This window comes from Eurosta solidaginis, chromosome X, assembly GCF_040869045.1.
Source record: "Eurosta solidaginis isolate ZX-2024a chromosome X, ASM4086904v1, whole genome shotgun sequence".
NCBI lineage: Eukaryota > Metazoa > Arthropoda > Insecta > Diptera > Tephritidae > Eurosta > Eurosta solidaginis.
Genome location: NC_090324.1, coordinates 65,777,693 through 65,790,747, shown reverse-complemented (window position 1 = coordinate 65,790,747; position 13,055 = coordinate 65,777,693). Strand labels below are relative to the sequence as shown.

The following is a 13,055-nucleotide window of genomic DNA, read 5'->3' as shown; positions in this document are numbered from 1 at the left end:
CTAGCCCGACCATCTCGGAAACGATTTATGTGGCCACATTAAACCTTCAGGCTCTTCCCTCCCTCCCTACCCCCAAATTCCATGAGGAGCTTGGGGTCGCCAGAGCCTCGTCTGTTAGTGAAACAGGATTCGCCGCGGATAGGTGAGGTTGACAATTGGGTTTGGAGAAGCTATATATTGCGCTGGCAACCTGAAGGGTTGCGATATACAGCCCCTTGAATCTGGTATTTTAGTCGCCTCTTACTACAGGCATACCTACTGCGAGTATATTCTGATCCCCTAACCCGCTGGGAACTCGCGTGCATTTATTTATCACCTTTTGCATACCACATGATGAGAGCATGTCAAGGTAGACGTTTGTATTGTTGTCGGCATCTAATATATTTAGATTTATGTCACCAACTACTATTTTACAATCTTCTTTGTGCCCTTTCTTCAAAATATCATCAAGCTCATCAACAAACATACGTATTGTGTTTTTAGGGGGCCTATATATAGCATGCAGTGTGTATCTAGTGGAGTTGTTATTGGAAATTTTGATTTCTATAGACTCGAAAGAGTGTGTTTCGTATAAAATTCTTTGATAACATAAGTTTTCTCTCACATATACCACTATTCCTCCCCATATCTCTGGTTTCTGTTCAAAAACTCAGCATTGAACCCCTATATTTGAAAAAGACTTTGCTCATCATCATTTATGTTTGTTTCAACTAGTACCAATATGTCTATGCTGTTAATAAGCTTGTCGATTTCTATTCTAAACGCGTTGAAGTTCTTTCTCATAGAGCGTATGTTTAGTCAACGCATTTACATTCATATTTGTTAAAGGTCATTGTATCAATTTCTTCAAATGAATAAAATATGTTTGTTGTAATTTCGTTCATTGCAAGATAAAAAAAATAAAATTTAATATTATGATAAAAAGTTAATAAAGTGAAAAAGTGAACAATGTATTAATTGTGTAATATCACAAAAAAAAAAAAAAAATAAACAACTGCAACCAGGCTCGGTGCCTTGGGGCAGCTTGAGCGCCGACCATACGGCCATAGTAGTATAGCGTCATCAATCACAAGACGAACAGACTACCTGATTCCCTATCTGCGCTTCGAGGGCGATCTTAAGGCTACAATAGAGGTGGACGGTTGGCGCAAGGGTGCTCAAATGGTTGATGAGGCGATACATGTGTACACAGATGGTTCCAAAGTAGTGGAAGGAGTAGGATCTGCGGTATACTGTGCTGATCCGGAAATAAACAGATCCCACAGGCTGCCGGATTACTGTAGCGTTTTCCAAGCGGAAATAGTAGCCGTAACCAAAACAGTAGAAACCCTGGAAGAAAATAGCCCCAGCTGCAATCGTGTTAACTTTTATATTGACAGTCAAGCAGCATTTAAGGCAATAATCTCGCATAGCACAGCATCTAAATGCGTGTTAGAGTATAAGCAGTCTCTGGAGAGAATCGGGACAGAGAGAAGGATACATCTATATTGGGTCCCAGGGCATATGGGAATAGATGGGAATGAAAAAGCGGATGAACTAGCTAAAAAAGGCGCACCCCTTGAAACTTGCTCTTTAGACGTCCCAATTAGACTGGGCGAAATTAAGCGAAGGCGAACAAGCAGGAAAGGCGTGGGTTCAAGCAGGGGGCTGTAAAGTGTCGAAGATTATGTGCAGGTCTTACAACCTTAGACTAACAAAGTTGCTTCTATCATTAAAAAGAGAGGACTGTAGACTCATGACGGCTATTCTGACTGGACACTGCCTTCTGGCGTCACATGCCTTTAAATTAAGCTTGGTCAGTGATAGCAGATGTAGGAAGTGCGGGCTAGAGGAGGAACCGATTGAGCACGTCCTGTGCTCTTGCCCTGCCCTTGCCAGGCTAAGACTCCAGCTATTAGGAGTGATACACATAGGTCCTGGTTTTTGATAGGGTTTTTCATTTTGGTCGTTAAAACAAACATATATACAAAATAATATACAAAATTTCATTATTCTCATCTTTTTTGGCTAAGATATGACCCCCTTTTAACCACACAAATTTCCAGCTCGACGCCTTTGCTTTATTTCTAGCGGCCCATAATAGACGGCGATATGTTTTTGTTAAATCGCCATTGATGTAGACCCTCTTGTCAATGCCTACGCCTTTATTGTGTTCAACATCGTCAAATTTGCTAGCAAAGATTTTCACACCTCGCAAATTTTTTTGCATCTCCTTCTTTTTGCGGACAGAGAACTTTATGACAATGTTTTCACGATTTCTCTTCACAAAATACACGTCATCTACATCATTCTCACTCAAACCAACAACAGCAAAAATTGCAATGCCATCCACAATTGATCGAATGTTGTCATTTTCTTTTCTTTTGATGTTCCTCAAAACGACGTTTTTCTCCAGCATTTGTTGCTCCGTTTCATTTAGCTTACGTTCTAATGCTAATATACGAATATCTTTCTCGTTACACTTTTCACTTTGTCTCGCCAAACCGGACATTTTTGCTTCAAACGTGGTGGTCGAATTTTTCAGCTAATCTCGCAATTGTGAAAAGTTTGCGGCCATATCTTCAATCAGATGCTTTATCTCAGAAATATCTGATTGATTGCTGCTGAAATTGAAGCCTTCATTGCCATCCGCTTTGCGTTTTTTGCTCGTTCCCACTGAAGCTTGTTCGGCTGTCGAATTAGATGACGATTTAGGCCTGGCAGCTATTGGTTTAGATATATCTTCAGCTTGTTGGGTTGATGCTGATTTTGCCCTTCGCCTACATTTATGGCATCTCCAATTCCTTCGCCGTTCCGCATTCATGTCAATAAAGGTTGTATCGGATATTGTAGTGCACGTCGAGAAATGGTAAACGTTCTTGCATTGCGCACAAGTGGCGTACTCGCCGTTGGCTGGTATTGGATTTTCACATTCATCGCATGTTATTATTGTTGCATTCATGTTGCTGTCTGAAATTTCTACTTTCTGCTGCAATCTCTCGAAAAAATGCGCGAAACAGATTCGAATGTAGCAAAATCAATTTAGAAAATTATACTTTTTATTATTAAAATGAATTTAACAATATATTTCCACACTTTTTTTGAAAAAGAATCAAAAAATTTAAGAGCACAACACAAACACGTCTTACTCGTGTGCCTTACTTTCGCGATTAGTTGATGTTCCATTGGATCTTTAACGTCGTCCTTCATTTTCGCGTCGGCAGCAGGTGGACATGGATACATGCGAAAATGTAAAACGACTTGAATACTTCCAAGTCACCGCATTGCATCTTAAACATAGCATCATGATAGTTTTTCTCACGTCAGATCTGTTTTACTCTGCAAATTGCTAACAAATGATACATTTGTTAGGCTTGCTTATTAATTTGATCATTGTGACAGAAACGCGTGCTATACAATTTTTTAGTACATTGAATGTACAACAAAATTTCAGAGCAAGTGCGTATAGCATCAGCATAACGACGCATCATCATGTAGGCGAAGCCAATGTAATATGAAGTTGATGTTCGGCCGGCAGGTATATGAGAATACTGTGCCCTTTATGTATTTCAATTGGTTCCAACACTTTGATGGCTTGATAGTATCAAGTTGATAGTACTCTTCTAACAGAGAATGTACGCGTAATAATCCCACTCGAGAGAAATAGCCCAACATAGGTAAAATTCCAACTCTCCAAATTCTCCAACAACAGCGTGAGGAGAATTGCCGTGTGAAATCGCTTCCAATTGCTTTTTAATGTTCGAAATATCGACGAGCGAGTGAAGTCGGCGGCCACCGTGTTGTGATGCTAGCGTGCTCCGCCTACCACACCGAATGCCCTGGGTTCACACCCCGGGCAAAGCAACATTTAGAAATAAGGTTTTTCAATTAGAAGAAAATTTTTCTAAGCGGGGTCGCCCCTCGACAGTGTTTGGCAAGCATTTCGGGTGTATTTCTGCCATTACATCCTCTCAGTGAAAACTCATCTGCCTCGAAGATGCCGTTCGGAGTCGGCATAAAACAAGTAGGTCCCGTCGCGCTAATTTTTAGGAAAAATTAAAAAGGAGCACGAGGAGGAAATTGGAAGAGAAGCTCGGCCTAAAATCTCTTCGGAGGTTATCGCGCCTTACATTTATTTTATTTATTGACTGAAATACATTTAAAATGCAAAGTATACCCATACATTGCCATGACTCACGCAAAGTTGTTGAATCTCTTCCTGGGTTTCATCAGCGAAAGGTATTAATTACGTCCAATACCCAATACACGCAGACAATCAGCAGCTGTGAAATTTGGTAGCATATCATACGATTTATCATTGCGCAATAAATCGAGATAATGATTTGAGGGCCTAAAGCGCAAGCCTTTCGTTATTATATCAGCCAAATGATAAGGAAATAATAGCAAACCATTGATGCTCTTCTGCACTAGTAATTCATAGTAACGTTGCTCATGACGGAATATCTTGGACGCCAGATTGCCGCATAATCGTAATTGATTCTTGAGACTGTAATTGAAAACATAAAAACCGAAGTCAAAACGCATGTAACGCGTGCACCATTGTTTCAGTCTGCCAGCTATTTTGCCAGCTTTGGGTTCTATGCCAGATGGAATGCATGTTATCTGCATCTTGCTACATCCACGGAGAGAGGATATTTCACATTCTTCGTTTAGGTGTGGTTTATAGCCATATATTTCGACTTTAAAGGCTAAAAGTGTCATATTAACATGGATTGGGTATGTTTGTAACTGTATACCCGAAAAAGAAAACACAAAGTAATTAATAAAAAATATCAGCAAGTCTACGAGTATACTTACCACCGCGTGCTTTAAATGAATGACTTTTTGCCATTCAGGAAATGAAAAAGCGTAGCAAATTTCAAATTTCTACACTTCATTTCTGACTTTGAATGCATGGCAATACCGACATTAGGCCTCGTGCGCTGCTACACGCACTACATGTCGCGCATTACATATCTCCATCAATCATTCATTTGGTCGAGATTGAATATACTAATACAAGGGCACTATCGCGCGACACACCGGAAGGCTTCCGAACCGGTCGGCAACTCCATCGCCCATCATGCGGCCTTTCGTGCCCATTGCGCCGACGGGCATCGTACGCATCGAATCGCGCGGGCACTTACACTCGGTTCGTGCCATTATTGACCCCTGCGCTACCAGCACAATCGTCGATGTAGAGCTGGTACGCGATTTACAATTGGAGCGCCAAGGACCAGGGCAGTGCACACTCATTCTGCGCGGCAAGTTCGGGTCATCGACGCATGTCACCACTCAAACCGCAGTTGTCAAAGGCCACTATCGCTTGAGTCCGCCGTCTAATGTGGACCCGAAGATTGCCGCGCCCTTTCAATTTATGCGGCTAGCGGATCCGCATTTCCACCGCTCATCACCAATTCGGCTGACACTCGGCGCTGATATATACGCCGAAATGATGGTGAGCGGCACACCGGCAGCTACAGTTGGCGATCTCCTGACGTGGTAAAAATCCTGAGTTTTATAAATGGCACGTGGGACGTCGAAACAAAGCGAGCTACATACGCAAACCCAAAGCCAACATTCGCAGAAACGGTGTCACAAGCTCTGATTCAGGAAACAGCATCGCTTCTGTGTAAGCCAGTTTTCAAAGCACGCCGTGTGCGTGGGGGCGCTGAAAGGATCGCAAAAGCGGAGTGAAATAGTTATCAAATGTGGGAAGCCCGGTCACATTGCACGTCATTGCGATCTTGGTCCAGATGTAAAGAACGAAAACTTGCCCCAGCTATTGAATGTCCTGTGATATCTGTGTCGCAAATTTGAAGAAAATCGAGCAGTCTTGCCGTCAAAGGAAAGCTGGATGGCAAGGAGCGTGTACTGACTCTAGATACGGGCGCATCCCATTCCTTAATCCGATCTGACTTGATCAACAACCGTTACCCGGAGCAAGGTTGCGTAGTCACTGGCGAGTATAGCCAAGTCCAGGGAGAAGTGATCTGTGACGTCTTAATTGGGAAGGTCATGTTTCTACACAAATTCATTGTGGCGGAGATCGTTGAAGAAGTCATATTGGGAGTGGACTTCTTGGTTGACCATGACATCAAGATCGATATGCAGAGAAGGGTGATGCGTTATGAGAACCAGGAAATACCACTTAACTTCAGTTTGGAGAAAGGGTTCAGTAGTAATCGAGTAATGGTGGAGAAGACTCGACAAAGACCACGAAAGTCAAAAGAAAAGGTTGATGGATCGAATGGGCCAAATAAAGCGAAATTAAAAGTACCTGCGAGAAAAAGACCGGCATTGACAAACCCTAATGGACGCACTATCACCACTGAAAGAATTTTTCAGAAAGAATGCAAGGGTGGTTTCAAGCCAGGGCGCACCACTGTTGGGAAACGTCGGGACGGTACCTGAGTATGTGAAGCCAATCCGTCAAGAGTAAGCTCTTCAAAGTAGTTCATTGGCCAAACAACAGAGTGCGAGGGAACGATCAAGGATAATGAGTAGTAAGATGAAACCCAGGTACGATGAGAACACTAATTCGGAAGATCTCTTGGAGGGAGATTTGGTACTGCTATACAACCCTCACCGGCGGAAAGGTGTTCCATCCAAGATTCGGTGCAGTTGGGAAGGCCCGTACAAAGTTGTGAAGAAGATCAGTGATACCATCTACCGCATACAAACCATTGGGAAACCACGGAGTAGAAGAGTCGTACATTTGGAGATGCTAGCGGCGTTTAGATCGGGAGATTTGTCTGATCGGGACGAATATGAGTGAATATGTGGCGAATATGAGTGACACTAAGTGATACTCACATCCCTAGTCTGATGCTAAGTAAATAAAGTCACAACAACAATAAAGCAGACAGTCACTTGTATCTACATAAACGAATCAATCATTATGTCTACACGTATGTACGTATACGCAGCTGAGAAGCAACGCACAACCCCACATGCATATATCTGAGATACTCCCGAAAGTATGCAATGAGAGAAGCTATAAAATCGTGCTATTGTAGTTACAGCTGAGAAATTTGATAGCTGGTGGCCAACTAGTAGATTCTGGAAATGGAAGCGCCTAGAAGATGCGAACGAGGAAATCAGAGAGTATAAAAGGCAACAACAGTAGAGGCACAAAAAAGCAGTTTTGATTAAAACGCTATCTGGAGAGCAATAGCAGTATTATTTATTGTGAAGTACTTTAATAAAGGCCATTTTTCCATTATTCAATATTGGAGTTATTTATTCAACAGTTTAGTGATTCGAACTTAGTAGAAGATTGTAATTGAAAGTAAATTCGTTACAATATTAAACATTTTACCAGTTAACTTTGTATACTGTGAATTCATTAGTTTATGTTCGGCGGCCACCGTGGTGTGATGGTAGCGTGCTTCGCCTATCACGCCGTATGCCCTGGGTTCAACTCCCGGGCAAAGCAACATCAAATTTTTAGAAATAAGGTTTTTCAATTAGAAGAAACATTTTCTAAGCAGGGTCGCCCCTCGGCAGTGTTTGGCAAGCGCTCCGGGTGTATTTCTGCCATGAAAAGCTCTCAGTGAAAACTCATCTGCCTCGCAGATGCCGTTCGGAGTCGGCATAAAACATGTAGGTCCCGTCCGGCCCATTTGTAGGGAAAAATCAAGAGGAGCACGACGCAAATTGGAAGAGAAGCTTGGCCTTAGATCTCTTCGGAGGTTATCGCGCCTTACATTTATTTATTTATTTATGTTCGGTAATTTTATTTTCATTATTTTGATTTTTCAAATATCAAAAATTTCATTCTATTGAAAATATTTATAAACTAAACACCTACATTTAGGCGTTTAATATAATAAAGCAATTTGTATATTAAAATATAAAATAAATGTATTTTATTATTAATTAACCATTAACAATCTTCAACAACACATACATTTAGGCGTATTTAAATAAAAGTGTTTATAAAATATAAGAGTAGTTTCAACCACTATACATAGAACCGGCTCACGGTGTATTATAAAAAGTATATTATTGAATTTCAAAAATTCTTTGAAACTCTATTTAGAAATGCGTAATTAAGCGAAAAAATAAAAAACTAGGAAATTTTAACTAAGTTGAATCGACTAACGGAGCTTTATTTGGAAGCATATCAATTGAGAAAAAGTTTTAACTCGAATTTTTACCATTGAATGTGCAAGTTTAAATTGCTGGCCTGCAGTGAGTTATACTTCAATTGCTAAAATATTATATTGTTTTTATTTTCTGAGGTATGCTAATTTTCGTAAATATACATTTTTGTGATTTTAATTGAACAGGAATTAGTTTTTCAAGTTATAGCGGGATAATGTTAAATTAAGTAAAATTTTTGAAATGTTTTGAATTCATAAGACCAGCAATCTCGTTATCCGCGTTTATCCGCTTTAATTTTTATCTAAACTTGTTTGCTACTATTCGTATAACAAAAATAGTACAACTTTAGCTGCAGGAAAATGGAGGTTTTCATGTAATACTTTGTTTTCAGGAAATATGGCAATTCCAAAGGACGAACTTTTCGAGATTTGGTATAAACAAAATAACGCAAAAGAAAAAAATTACAGCTCAAAGTTGACTCCAATAAAAAAACCCGTTTCAAAATTTGTGAGTGGAAAAGTTGCAGACATATTTTAAAGATGAAGGGATGAACACTGATATCTTTTTCGGAGCCTAGTCATCAGTGCAAAAGGAAAAAGTAATCACATTTCATTTGATAAGAAACTATTCAAAAGAAGAGTTGGCTTTTGTAACTGCCTCTAGCTTACGGTTATCAGGTCAGCGGGATGCAGCATCGTCCAGCCTCAGTGATAGTTAAATATACTCCAGAAGCGGCAGTAGATACATAAATCAAAAGTTTACAGTTAAAACGTATTTAGAAATACGATCTGGGGCTAAGTGAAGTTCTGCTGACATTTACCCAGCATTTAAATTCCTTAGAGAAGAAAAAATTGCATGCTATCCTCCAAAAGAATCCATTCTTATAACTGCTCTGTCAGCGGAAGTCCACCTGCAAGCGTTGGTGAGAAAAACTCTTGAAGGAACCGAAGAAAAGATTGTTGAAGAGAGAAAAAAAAATTTAAAGAAGACATGGGAATATTAGTAAATCTCCCAAAACAAGGCTTTGGGACGACCAATGAGGGCAACACAGCCAGACGTTTTTTCAATACCCTTCAAATGCTGCGGAAATAACGGGAGTTGACGAAAATCTAATTAAGCGATTTGCTTTCATACTTCAAACAATGTCATATGGATTCGCCGTTGAGTCCGAAGCATTTCGAAAGTATGCCATTTTGACCACAAAAATTTTTGTATATTTGTACCAATGGTATTACATGCCATCGAGCATTTACAAAATTTTGATTCATGGGGCAGATATTATTAATAAAGCATTACTTTCAACAGGAAAGCTCTCAGAGGAAGCACTGGAGAATAGAAATAAAAATTTTAAGAGCTACAGGCAAAACATTATAACAAAGATGTCTCGTAAATATACAATGGAAGATTTATTCAATATTTGTTTTTTGTCGTCGATCCCCTAATATACTCTATTTCAGAAAAGAACTCGAATGAATTTAAGGCAAATGAGGCATTCGACAAAGAAGTACTTAAGCTATTGTCAAACCCAGAAGCAAATTTTGAACAAGGCTCCGACATCTCACACCTAGATGAAGAGTTCAACTTAGATTTTTTTGATTTTGATTACATTTATTTAAGTTTATTGCAATTACTTATTACTACATACAAAAATATGCTTTTCTTCTCTAATGAATTTTTTTAACTTCGATATAACCTTTCTTAATTTAAATTTATTTAGCTCAATGAAAACTTAAAAAGTGGTGAAATAATAATAAATGTCTACAAATAATATATTTATTTTTATGTAAAAGCGTTAGTTGGTGAGTAGAGCCAGAAAAATTAATTATTTATTCCAATCGTGACTTTATATCAGCTATATTGATGATATATCACACTGTGCGGCTGCCTTGGGAAGCGCAGCCAGGAGCTCAACAACACCGCCTGTATTAGAACGGCGCCTCTCCAACACCGGCCCACCTTGGGGTGTAACCATGGTCTTACCGCGTCACGGGGATCTTCCGCGGCGGACCAAATGAGTTTCCCCTATACAATAATTTCACAACCACGCTTGCCATGTCAAGCAAGTGGTCGTAAGAACAAGATGAATAACAACCAGAAACAAAACAACAAGAAAAGAAACGGGATTAGCAGTAGAAGGCCGCGCAGATACTCCAGGCAATTCCTGGAAAGCCTCACAACAGAGGAGCCAACGAAATCCAGCACCGGAGGGACGAAGAAACCCCTCCCCGGAGTGCATAGAGACCCGGCATTTAAAACAACTCCAAGGGTAATATCCCTCCAGGAGAGCAGCGCGGGCTCATAAAAGAGCATAAACTGCAAACAGCGACGAAACCCACGATTCCTAGCGGCCTCTCGGCCACTGGTGAGCAGCGCAGGCCAAACAAACAAGGGGAGCAGAACGCGACATCAGGCGATAAGCTCGCTATCCATGGAGGCCCCAGTACACCAATGTGCATCGCGGGGTCCGGAGACAATCAAGCAAATGACCACGAAAACAAGGACACAAGAGCGAAGCGGGGCTACGACGGTTTACCTAAGAACGTTGTTGGAAGAAACACTAACAACTACCCTAGCAGGCCCTCTAGAGGGTCGGGTAAGTCCAGGCGCTCGCCGTCTAAGCATGACTCAGGAAGCAGCTAACAGAGCAACTGAGAAAGGTCCCAGAAGGGGAACAACAAAGAGTGAAATACATAGGAGTGGAAGCGGCCCAACAGAAGGCATAATAGAGGCAAGATACCTGCATTACCACCACCGGGCTGACCAGGAGCGCTTGATGACAGATGGCGCCTAGGACTAAGTGGGTCTGGAGTAAAATGGTATATCCGATACCTTGAGGAGTGCCTGTCACCCATGAAGGCAAGAGCCAGGGCGAGTGAGCACAGGCATAAACCAGACCACGACCAGGTTTCATGTGGTCATAAAAACCGCTCCCGAGATGGTCGGGCTAGTACCTTTATCGATAACGCTCCCAAAGGCCTTCGCGGAGTGTCCTTATCGCTACAACAACAACAACGAGGATGCAGAGCAGAAAATAAGAGACAGCCAGCGATAGCTGGCAAGCATGCAACCGCTCCCACTGAAAAGCGCAGGATTGGGCAATTTACTCCGGAGGAAAATCCGAGCTCAAAGAGGCAAAGGGCCTATGCTCCCCTGAAGACTATACCAGGGCGGCTGGGAAACCCGCTGAAAGACCAAATAGAGAGGAGATGTCAGCAGAGAGTCGCATTGCGAAGTCATATTGGGAACAGTGGAACAGTTTAGAGTTGATATCCGGTTGCTTGCATCGAGTATGGGAGAGTGAAGATGGTCAATGTAAGAGGAACCTGATAGTTGTTCCCAGGAAAAGGATTCCTGACGTTCTCAACGAGCTACATAATGGTCCAAGTGGATGTCATCTGGGAATCACGAAGACGCTCGAGAAGATTGAGCAGAGATTCTATTGGGTTGGTTGCCGTGAGTCGGTCACTGAGTGGATTGCGAACTGCGAGGTTTGCAGCAGAGCGAAAGGGCCCAAAGCCCGAAGTCATGGCCAGATGAAGCAATATAACTCAGGTGCGCCATTTGAAAGGATCGCTATGGATGTCGCAGGTCCATTTCCTACTAACAACTGCGGAAACAAATATGTACTGGTGGCTATGGATTATTTCAGCAAATGGCCAGAGGTATACCCAATCCCAAATCAAGAAGCGGAAACAGTAGCAGAAGTGTTCATAAACAATTGGGTTGCAAGGTATGCTGTATCAATGGAGTTACATTCTGACCAAGGGAGATATTTTTGAATCAGCTGTGTTCCAAGAAATGTGTAAAACATTTGGCATTCGAAAAACACGGACAACTGCATTGCATCCTCAGTCCGATGGTATGGTGGAACGATTCAATAAAACATTGGAGGAGTTAAGTGCTTTTAATAAATTATCGCACAAAATTTTACTTAGTAAATTGGCCTGCGTAGGATTTCACTCATCTTTCTTATTGTGGATCAATTCATATTTAATGAATAGACGCTGCGTAGTTACGATTGATGGTGTGTCTTCTAACCAATTTGTTGCCTCCTCAGCGGTCCCCCAAGGCAGTATTTTAGGACGACTCCTATTTATACTATTTATTAACAACATAAGTGATTGTGTTTTACATGCAGAGTTTTTACTTTATGCCGACGATTTAAAAATTGTTTGTAATGTTAGAAACTTAGTTGACGCGGTGAACCTACAGAAGGATCTCGACAATCTTTATAGATGGTGTGTGAAATCGCGCCTCTCTTTAAATATTAAAAAATGTTTCCATTTATCTTTTTCCAAGCGTCAGTCCAATCTGAGTACATCGTACGCTATTGATACTGGTGTACTGCAATCCGTTACAGAATTTAAGGATTTAGGAGTTGTGTTTAATGCAAAGTTTAATTTCAACAGTCATTTAAATGGTATAATTTCGAAATCATTTTCTCTTTTGGGTTTCATTCGTCGCAACTCGTCTGAATTTGCCGACGCTTACACCCATAAACAACTCTTTACATCGCTTGTCCGGTCACACTTGGAGTATGCAGTCTTAATTTGTCGACCGTATGATCAGCTTTGGATCAATAGGATAGAGCGGGTGCAAAAAGTTTTTCTGAAACACGCATTACGTTCCCTTCGGTTTGAGGATCCAGCTCCCTCGAATGATGCTCGACGTATGCTAATAAATTTGAATTCTTTGAAAAAGCGACGGAAAGTTCTTTCACTTGGGTTCGTGTTTAACGTTATTAATGGCGTAATTGATTGTCCAGTTTTACTTGAGTGTATTCGTTTTTATGTTCCGCGAAGAAATCTGCGGACAATGTTCCCCTTTTATTTAGAAAATTTTAAAACCAAATATGCGAGTATGGCACCTATTGCTCGGGCATTGCGTGAAATGAGTGCTTTATTTTCAATCACAAACCATGTTGACTTTGCTTCCTCAAAATCACACTTTGTAAAAACACTTAATGC

General features: G+C 41.0%; 1 protein-coding gene and 1 pseudogene across 7 annotated transcripts in view; both read right to left on the bottom strand.

The window, feature by feature from the left end:
- LOC137234558 (plexin-B-like) overlaps positions 1 to 13,055 on the bottom strand; it is an 846,294-nt gene that overhangs the window by 788,542 nt on the left and 44,697 nt on the right. The window lies entirely within an intron of this gene.
- LOC137234988 (eukaryotic translation initiation factor 3 subunit L-like) lies at positions 2,525 to 3,654 on the bottom strand (annotated as a pseudogene).